The sequence below is a fragment of the Pseudorca crassidens genome, chromosome 9, assembly GCF_039906515.1.
Source record: "Pseudorca crassidens isolate mPseCra1 chromosome 9, mPseCra1.hap1, whole genome shotgun sequence".
Taxonomy (NCBI): Eukaryota; Metazoa; Chordata; class Mammalia; order Artiodactyla; family Delphinidae; genus Pseudorca; species Pseudorca crassidens.
This window is the reverse complement of record NC_090304.1, coordinates 23,054,052-23,063,458: the sequence shown is the minus strand read 5'-3', so window position 1 is coordinate 23,063,458 and position 9,407 is coordinate 23,054,052. Positions and strand designations below refer to the sequence as shown.

Sequence of the window (9,407 nt, the reverse complement as noted above, 5' to 3'; positions counted from 1 at the left end):
AGAATCCGCCTGCTGATGCAGGGGACACGGGTTCGTGCCCCGGTTCGGGAAGGTCCCACATGCCGCGGAGCGGCTGGGCCCGTGAGCCATGGCCGCTGAGCCTGTGCGTCCGGAGCCTGTGCTCCACGACGGGAGAGGCCACAACAGTGAGAGGCCCGCGTACCGCAAAAAAATAAATAAATAAATAAATAAATAAATAAAAGGTAGGAAAGAAAGCATAGTAAGAGTGCATCATACTCAAATTAATAAAAATATGATGCTACTTTTCTGAATTTTCTGATGCTTTTGTTATTTGTCACCTTTTTAGAATGCATAATTTTTGTAAGTTTTTTCTCATTGTAGATAAATATTCATTTTTGTGCCTGACTTGTAAATTTTTTTTAAAAGAGATGCTCTAAAATTGTATGAGCTTCAGACTCTACAAAACTTGGATTCATACCTGCATAGTGTCTGAACATATAGTGTCTGGAGTTAGACTGCTCAGCTTCAAATCTCAGGTGAGCCATTGTTGCAGACTGAATGTTTGTGTCCTCCAAAATTCATATGATGAAGCCTAATCTCCAGTGTGATAGAATTTGGAGATGAGGCCTACGAGAGGTGACTAGGTCATAAGGGTGGAGCCTTCCTGAATGAGGTTAGTGCCCTAACAGACCACTCTGTTGCCCCTTCCACCATCTGAGGACACAGCCAGAAGGTAGCCATCTATGAATCAGAGAGAGAGAGCTCTCATCAGAACTCAACCACGCTGGCACCTTGATATTAGGCTTCAGACTCCAGAGCTGTGAGAAATAAATTTCTGTTGTTAATAAGCTATCCAGTCTCTGGTATTCTGTTACAGCAGCTCAAGATCAAGACTAAGATGGCCATCTGCCAGTTCTGTGACCCAGGGAAGTTTACTTCACTTCTCTGTGCCTCAGTTTCCTACCTAAAAAAAATGCGGTTAATAACTTCAGAGGGTTGTTGTGAGGATTAAATGAATTAATACCTATATAGAACCTAGAACCTGGCAATCAGTAATAGTCAATAACAACTATGGTTATTTCTTATGCACTTGTGCAGATATCTCAGCAGGATAGATTCCTAGAAGTGTAAGTGCAATTATATTAATTTTAATAAAGAATGTGCCAGGGCTTCCCTGGTGGCGCAGTGGTTGAGAGCCCGCCTGCCGATGCAGGGGACACAGGTTCGTGCCCCAGTCTGGGAAGAGCCCACATGCCGCGGAGCGCCTGGGCCCGTGAGCCATTGCCGCTGAGCCTGCGCATCTGGAGCCTGTGCTCCTCAACGGGAGAGGCCACAGCAGTGAGAAGCCCGCGTACAGCAAAAAAAAAAAAAAAAAAAAAGAATGTGCCAAACTGCATCCCAAAAGCAATGCCAGCTTACCCTCCCATTATGTACATAGTGACATACATCAGAGCTGTGGAGTCAGGAAGCCCTTCCCAGATGAACTTATGGCTGTGGTCCTTACCACGTTCCACACTAGTCCAGTTCCCTGAACCCTGTCCAAGCTAAGTTGGTCAGTGGCTGCTGGGAATGGTAGGCCCTGCTCCTAATTAACCCATCCTGCAAAGCCTATGAGTAGCTGCCATTTACCAAGCACCTTCCCTTCATTGAGCTCAGCAGCCCTGTAGGTTAGGCAGGGTGAAGCCGAGGTTATTCTTTTATGAAAGATAAAATTGTGGCTCAGAGAGGTAAGGGACCTATGTGAAGTCACCCCAGCAGGTAAGAACCAGGGAGAGGAACAAGAATCCAGGTCTTCTAAAAACCTAATGCTTTTCCTATTATACCTTGTTGCCTCTCAAAAATCTTTCCATTAATGAAACATACTCTTTATAAAGAAATATATTCATAGTGAAATATGAAGCTTTCTCCAAGTTAGTTGTGAAGAACAAGCATTAAGACTATATCATGTACTAAGAGTGTGCTTCTAAGAAAAATAAATTTAATTGCAGCCTCATGATTCAAATCAAATCCACCTTGCTTTAAATCTTCAGTTATGGTAAAATATAGCTGTAGAGAATGTGCTTTCCATCCTAAGCACCTTCCGTACTTCTACCTTTAAAAACCTACCTCCCCCATCCCCCAGTCTTGTTATCTTCTCTTCGACTTGCCAAACAAATCTTCTCCAAAAAACAGAACTGATTAAATGCCTAAGGGAAGGAAGTGAAGAATTCAAAAGTAGAGTCTGTTCCCACATGTTCAGGCTAATTTAACTTTTCTCACATGACAAATTAGAAAGGAAAAGACAAATTTGCATAGAAGGACAATTAAGAATAAACTAGAGGTGTCCTCTGTCCTAAATTAGAACAGGATTCCATAATTTTGTTTTACAGGCATGACATGCAGGAACTAATGGGTGGATGCTTTTGTTCTCCGGTGTCACCCAGCAAGTGGGAGCTTCAGCACAAAGTGAGGATTAGCCCATGATGAAGTGTGCCTCAGACCTTCTCTTCAGCAAGCTGGGCTAACTACCATGTTACATACTGTCTAGCTTATAGAAAATGTGAAAATGCCCAGGGCCCATGAAAGTTCGGTCAAGTCTATCGATAGATGATAGATAGATAGATAGATAGATAGATAGATAGATAGATAGATAGATATAGATAGATAGATAGATAGGTGATAGATGAGTCAATGAAACACTGAGAGGCTCCTCACCAGAGGGATTTATCTGAATATGCAACACGATGGCTCCCAGGCCATCTTCTAGCTCACCAACCCTAGTAATTTCTAGTGACTATCTCCTTCCTCAAAGCTCTAAGAATACTCAAAAGACCTGCTCTGCAAGTACAATTATGGGGGTAGATTTTTAATGTGCAGGACTTGGTACACAGTAGCCACTTATTACTCCAGCTGCCACAGGAAGTTTCTTTCTCTCCTTGGCAAAGCAAAGATGCCTACACATAGTGATTCCCAGCTGCTGACAGCCTTAAATTATCCAGAGATTTGCCTTTCAGAATGAGCTTTACAAGAGCTCAAAGGTCAATTAACCCTAAATAAGAACTGGCAAGCTCCCTACCCACTTCCTGGTGAACCAGAAGAAGAGAGAAGATATACAATAGGGTCTGAAGTTTTGAGCATCTTGTTGAAACATCAACTATATATATTTTTTAAATAATAGGTAATAGAAGTTGACTCTGGCTAATTTAATTAAAATGAAATGTTAGCATTTATTGAAAGGACTTATGATAGCCTAGAGAATCCCAGGAAAAGCTAAACATAAGAACTTCTTCAGGAGTAGAAACCCCAGTAGCTCTGGGAATCTGGAGAGCAGGAATCCCGTAGCTCTGGGAAATGGGCAGTACATCAAAGAACTGTCTTGGAGAAAGGGCTTTTCAAATTATTTTCCCATCAGGCTCCTCACCTGTTGGGTGAGAACATTCGATTAGTTCAACCTTGACCACGGGGACAGAGGACACAGGGGAAGCCTGTCTGTGTACAGTGTCACAGGAGTTATTCCCCAAAGGCCAGCTGCTATTATTTTTTAAAGGCCAAAGAGATGTGGGCAAACAAAAGCAGCAGGAATTCATTATGCTTAGTTTCTGTCTGTAACCCAAAGAAAAATGTATGCCAAACCTTCCAAATGTTTCAGGCCCAACACATGAAACGCCCAGTGTTCTGTTTCCAGGAACTACAGATCATACACAGGAACAAACTTTCCCCATCCCTAGGTCATATATCAAGGACAAGATCTACACCTTTGAAGGGGATAAAGGGTTTGGTTTACAGACAAGTGAACAGCCAAGTGCTGTGTAGTAAGAGCCATGAGAGGGAAGTGCAGGGTAACACAGCAGGGGTGCCTGGCCTGGCCTGGACTCAGGGAGGAGCAAGGAGGAGTCAAGAGTGGGTGAGAGGTTGGCAGTCTATAAAGAACGGGATGTCTGAGGGCAGGAAAAGGAGCATGTGTTACCGTGGAGGGGTGCTGAAAGTGGTTCTATTTGTCTGAACTACTGGTCCCAGTACTTCACTCTCTGCTGGCTCAACCTTGCCCTGGGTAGGATGAAGAGTACTTCTTTCTGCGTTGACTTTGACTTGGCCATGAAATTGGTAGATGTGTCAGAGTGCCAATCTTTTTTTTTTTTTTTTCACAGTGCTAATCTTAAGAGCCTAGGTCTTAGGCATTGGGTGTTCCACTCACCTGCATGAGTTTCTGCCACTGCCATAAGAAGAACATGCCCCAACTGCTCTGCTGGTCCAAGGAGGATGAAAAAACACATGCAGCATGGCCTTCAGGCCAATCCACAGAACTGCATCTAAAGGTAGAGCCACTCAGCCAAGCCCAGTCTAGATCACCCACCCCAGCTGCCACAGCCGGAAGCAGAATTGCTCCAGCTGACCTTCAGATCCATGAGAATAAATGATGGAGGGAGGGTTCAAGCCACTGAATGTGGGGATGGTTTACTATGCAGCATTACTGCGACAAGGGCTGAGGGATATAGGAGTGACAGTAAAAAAAAAAAGCCTGAGAAGGGACTGGAGAGGTAAGCAGAGGCCTAATCGTCAAGGACTCTCTAAGCCTATTAATTTGAACTTTTATCTTAAGGGCAACGGAGTCCACTGAAATGTATTAAGTAGGGAAGTTACACAGTCAGGTTTCCCTTTTAAAAAGCTCACTCTGAGGGTCTGTAAGGCAGACAGGGTTGGAGGGGGCACCAGGAGAGATTTCCTAAAGTTCTCAAACTAACAGTTTTCCAAAGTGTACAATTTTACGCATTTTTCTTCCAGTATATGGCTTTCCTATTGACTTTTTAAATGGTATCTTTAATGGTTCATTTTTATAAGATCCAACTTATTAAATTTTCTTTTATGGCTACTGCTTTCTGTGTCTTTTCTAAGAAATCTTTGCCTTTCCCAAATTAGGGATGACATTCTATTTTTTTTCCTAGAAGCTATATAGTTTTAGCTTTTAAATTTAGGTCTATGATCTGCAGTGAACTAATTTTGGGCTATGTTGTAAGGTAGTATCAGGATTCATTTTTTCCCCATATAAATACCCAGTTATTTTGGCACCTTAAAAATGGAGATTTTTTTCTTTCCCCATTGAATTGCCTTAGCTTGGATATGAAAACTTCATTGGCCATATATGTTTGGATCTATTTCTCTATTCCCTATCTGTTCCACTGATCTATTTTTCTATTCTTATACCATGTTGTATTTTTTTTTAATATTTATTTATTTATTTATTTGGCTACACCGGGTCTTAGTTGCAGCATGTGGGATCTTCATTGCGGCATGCGGGATATTTTGTTGTGGCGCGCAGGCTCTTTGTTGCGGTGCATGGGCTTCTCTAGTTACAGTGCGTGAGCTCCAGAGAGTGCTGGCTCAGCAGTCGCGGTGCGTGGTCTTAGTTGCCCTGCGGCATGTGGGATCTTAGATGCCCGACCAGAGATCGAATCCGTGTCCCCTGAATTGTAAGGCGAATTCTTAACCACTGGACGACCAGGGAAGTTCCACACCACATTGTCTTGATTACTGTAGCTTTATAAAAGATTTGAAATCAGATGATATGTCATTCAACTATGTACTTTTTCAAGATTATTTGACTATTCTAGGAGCTTTGCATTTCCACGTAAATTTTAGAATCAGCTTGTCAATTTATACTCTCCCCGCCAAAAGGACCACTGGGATGGTTATTGTGATATTTCCATAGATTAACTGACATCTTAACAATGTTGAATCTTCCCATTCTTGAACATGAAATATCTATTTATTCAGATCTTTAATATTTCTCAACAGGATTTTGTAGCTTTCTACATAGAGGTTTTAAATATCTGTCATTGTCTTTGTCCCTAAGTATTTCAATTTTTTGATGCTAAGGTAAGTGATATTGAGTTTTTCATTTTATTTTCCAACGGTTTGTTGTTCTTTTACATGAATGCAATTGATTTTTGTATATTGGCCTAGTATCTTGCAATCTTTCTAATGTTACATAGCTGAGATAAACTCTACTTGGTAATAATGTATTACATCCTTTTAAAATATTACATTAATTAAGAAATTTTGCATATAGGCACAGGAGGGATATCGGTCTGTAACTCCTTCCTTGCAATGTCCTTAACCCTAACCCTTTCTGGAGTTATGCAGGACTCATAAAATGAGTTAAAAAGTGTTCTCTCCTCCACTGTTTTCTGAAAAAGTTTGTATAATGTTGGTATTATTTCTTCTTTAAATGTTTGGTAGAATTCATAAATGAGGTCATGTGGACCTGGAGTTTCCTGTGGCAAAGGCTTTTAATTACAAATTTAATTTCTTTAGCAGAGAGTTATTCATATCCTATACTTTTTATTTTGTGATTTTTATGTGCCTTTTAAAGAATTTGTCAATTAAAACTTTTCTAATTTATTGACATGAGGTTATTAGATAGTCTTTTATCTGTCTTTTAATGACTATAGAGTCTACAGTGGTGTCTTATATTTCCTTCCTGATATTGGTAATTTGTGTTTTCTTTTTTTCTTGATTAGTCTAGCTAGAGGTCTGTTTTATTACTCTTTCCAAAGAAAACTTTTGGCTTTGTTGATTTTCTCTATTGTTTGTCTACTTTTTAGTTCACTGATTATTATTACTGAAAACTATTATTCACTACTTTTTATTACACTCTTTATCATTTCTTTTTATTTATAATAGGTATAATTTATTCTTCCTAGTTGTTTAAGATGGAGGCTTAGGTAATTGATTTAGACCTTCTTCTTTCCTCATATAAGCATTTAAGACCATAAATTTTACTGTAAATACTTCTTTAGCTAAATCTCACAAATTTGGACATGTTGTGGTATTATCAGCAGGTCAAAATATTTTCTTTTCTTGTGATATCTTCTTTGATTCATGGATTATTTAGATGTGTATGGCTTAATTTCAAAATATTTAAATTGGCCAGAGATCTTTTTGTTCTTGATTTTTATTTTAATTCTCTTATTGTCAAAGTATACCCTCTTTATGATTGTAATCCTTTGAAATGTATTGAGATGTGTTTCATGGCCCAGCTCATGGTCTATTTTGGTGAATGTTCCAAGTACATTTGAAAATAATACATATTCTGCAACTGTTGATTAGTATTTGATAAAATGCCAGTTATGTTTATATTGTTGATAGTCCTCTATATCTTTTCTGATGTTTTATATGTTTATGTTATATGTTTATATAATATCCAACAATTCTTAAGAGAGGAGGGTAAACTTCTTCAACTCTTATTGTGGATTTGTCTATTTCTCCGTTCAGTTCTATCAGTTTTGCACTCATGCATTTCGAAGCTTTGTTATTGGGTATATATACATTCAGGAATTGTACATCTTCTTAATGAATTGACTTTCTTGTCATTATGTAATGTCCTGCTTTATAGCTTACAATTGTTCTTGACTTTGTCTGATAATATGGCCACTCCTGCGTTTTCACAATTAATCATTACATGGTTGTCTTTTTCTATTCTTTTCCTTTTAGCTTGTACGCGTCTTCATATTTACAGTGTGTCTCTCATAAACATTGTGTAATTGGATCTCATTAAAATCCAATCTGGCAGTATTGTTCATTTTATTAGACTGTTTAGTCTATTTAGATATAAAGTAATCAGTGATTTAGCTGGGTCTAATTCTACCATCTTGCTATTTATTTTCTCTTTGCCCTATTCATTCTCTCTTTCTTATTTCCCTCTTTTCCTTCCTTTTTTTGGATCTATTAAATGTGTTCTAGTATTCCATTCTATCTTCTCTATTGGCTTTTTAGCTATGCTTCTTTGTTTTAATTTTTAGCAGTTGCTCCAGGGATTAAAATAAACATATCAGTCTACCTGTGATAATGAATTAACTTTATACCACTTCACATATAATGTAGCGACCTCACACAGTATACTTTTATTTGCCCCTTCTTATCTCTTGTGCTACTGTTGCTAATACACCCTGCTTCTAAATAGATTATATACCTCACAGTACTTTGCTAATGTTTTTGGTTTAAGCAGTCAAATGTCTTTTTAACAAATTTCTAAAATGAGAAGAAAGTCTTTTATATTTTTACCCAACAAATTTCCTATTTCTTGTTCTCTTCTTCATATAGATCTGATAACTTATGGAATCATTTTCTTTTCGCCTGGAGAACTTACTTTAATATTTCTTAGGGTACATGTATGCTAGTAAATAATCCAACTTTTGCTTATCTGAAAATGTTTTTATTTACTTTTTTTTTTAAGGCTGTTTTTGCCAGATACAGAATTCTAGGTTGACTGGGAACTTTTTGTTTTCGTTTATTTTTTTATTTAGAACTTCAACGATGTTGCCCCATATCTTCTGACTGGTTTTATGTCTGATGAGAAATCAGCAGTATTTCTTATCGTCGTTCCTTTGTATGTAACCTTTTTTCCTCTGGCTGCTTTTAAAATGTTCTTTATATTTGGCTTTCAGCCATTTGTTTATGAAATGACTAGGTGTGGTTTCCTTTGTGCTTATCTTGAGTAAGTTCCATTGAGATTTTTTTTATTTGAATGGTGAAATTTTGTCACCTAATTTGGGGAAATATTGCTCATTATTTCTTCCATTTTTTTTTCCTTGCCTCATTTTTTCCTTTCTTCTCCTATGAAGACTCCACTTACACTCATATTATACTACTTGATATTTTTCCACAGATCACCAAGTCTTTGTTCATTTTGTAAGATCCTTTTATTCTCTCTGTTTCAGTTTAGATAGTATTTGTTGATCTGTTTTCAAGTTCACTAATCTTTTCTTCTGCATTGTCCATTCTAATGAAGTTTTTCATTTCATAAATTATGTTTTTCAGTTCTATAGTTTCCACTTGTTTCTTTTTAAAGTCTCTCTTTCTCAGTTGAGATTTCTATATTGAGATGTCCATCTTTTCCTTTAAATTCTTGAACTTATTTGTAATGGCTGTTTTATAATCATTGGCTGCTACTGACTACATCTGTGTCATCTCTGGGGCTGTTCCTATTGACTTTATTCTCCTGGTTATGGGTCACACTTTTTTTTTAAATTTATTTATTTATTCATATAGTTTTGACTGTGTTGAGTCTTCATTGCTGTGCTCGGGCTTTCTCTAGTTGCAACAAGCAGGGGCTACTCTTCGCTGCGGTGCATGGGCTTCTCATTGCAGTGGCTTCTCTTGCACAGGCTCTAGGCATGCGGGCTTCAGTACTTGTGGCTCTCAGGCTCTAGAGTACAGGCTCAGGAGTTGTGGAGCACAGGCTTAGCTGCTCCGCAGCCTGTGGGATCTTCCCAGACCAGGGCTTGAACCTGTGTCCCCTGCACTGGCAGGTGGATTCTTAACCACTGTGCCACCAGGGAAGTTCCAGGTCACATTTTCTTGCTACTTTGCATGTCCAGTAATTTTTCTGAATGCTGGACATTATGAATGCTACAATGTTGAGTTTGCTTTATGCTGTTTTCTTTTAAAGAATGTTGAGTGTTGAGTGT

The 9,407-nt window shown here is 38.5% G+C and overlaps 1 long non-coding RNA gene across 1 annotated transcript in view; it reads left to right on the top strand.

The window, feature by feature from the left end:
* Positions 1-252: 252 nt before the first annotated feature.
* LOC137230285 (uncharacterized) overlaps positions 253-9,407 on the top strand; it is a 40,909-nt gene continuing 31,754 nt past the window's right edge. The window contains exons 1-2 of the long non-coding RNA XR_010946077.1: positions 253-497; positions 4,089-4,256. This is a non-coding gene — a long non-coding RNA (uncharacterized lncRNA). The remainder of the gene's footprint in view (positions 498-4,088; positions 4,257-9,407) is intronic.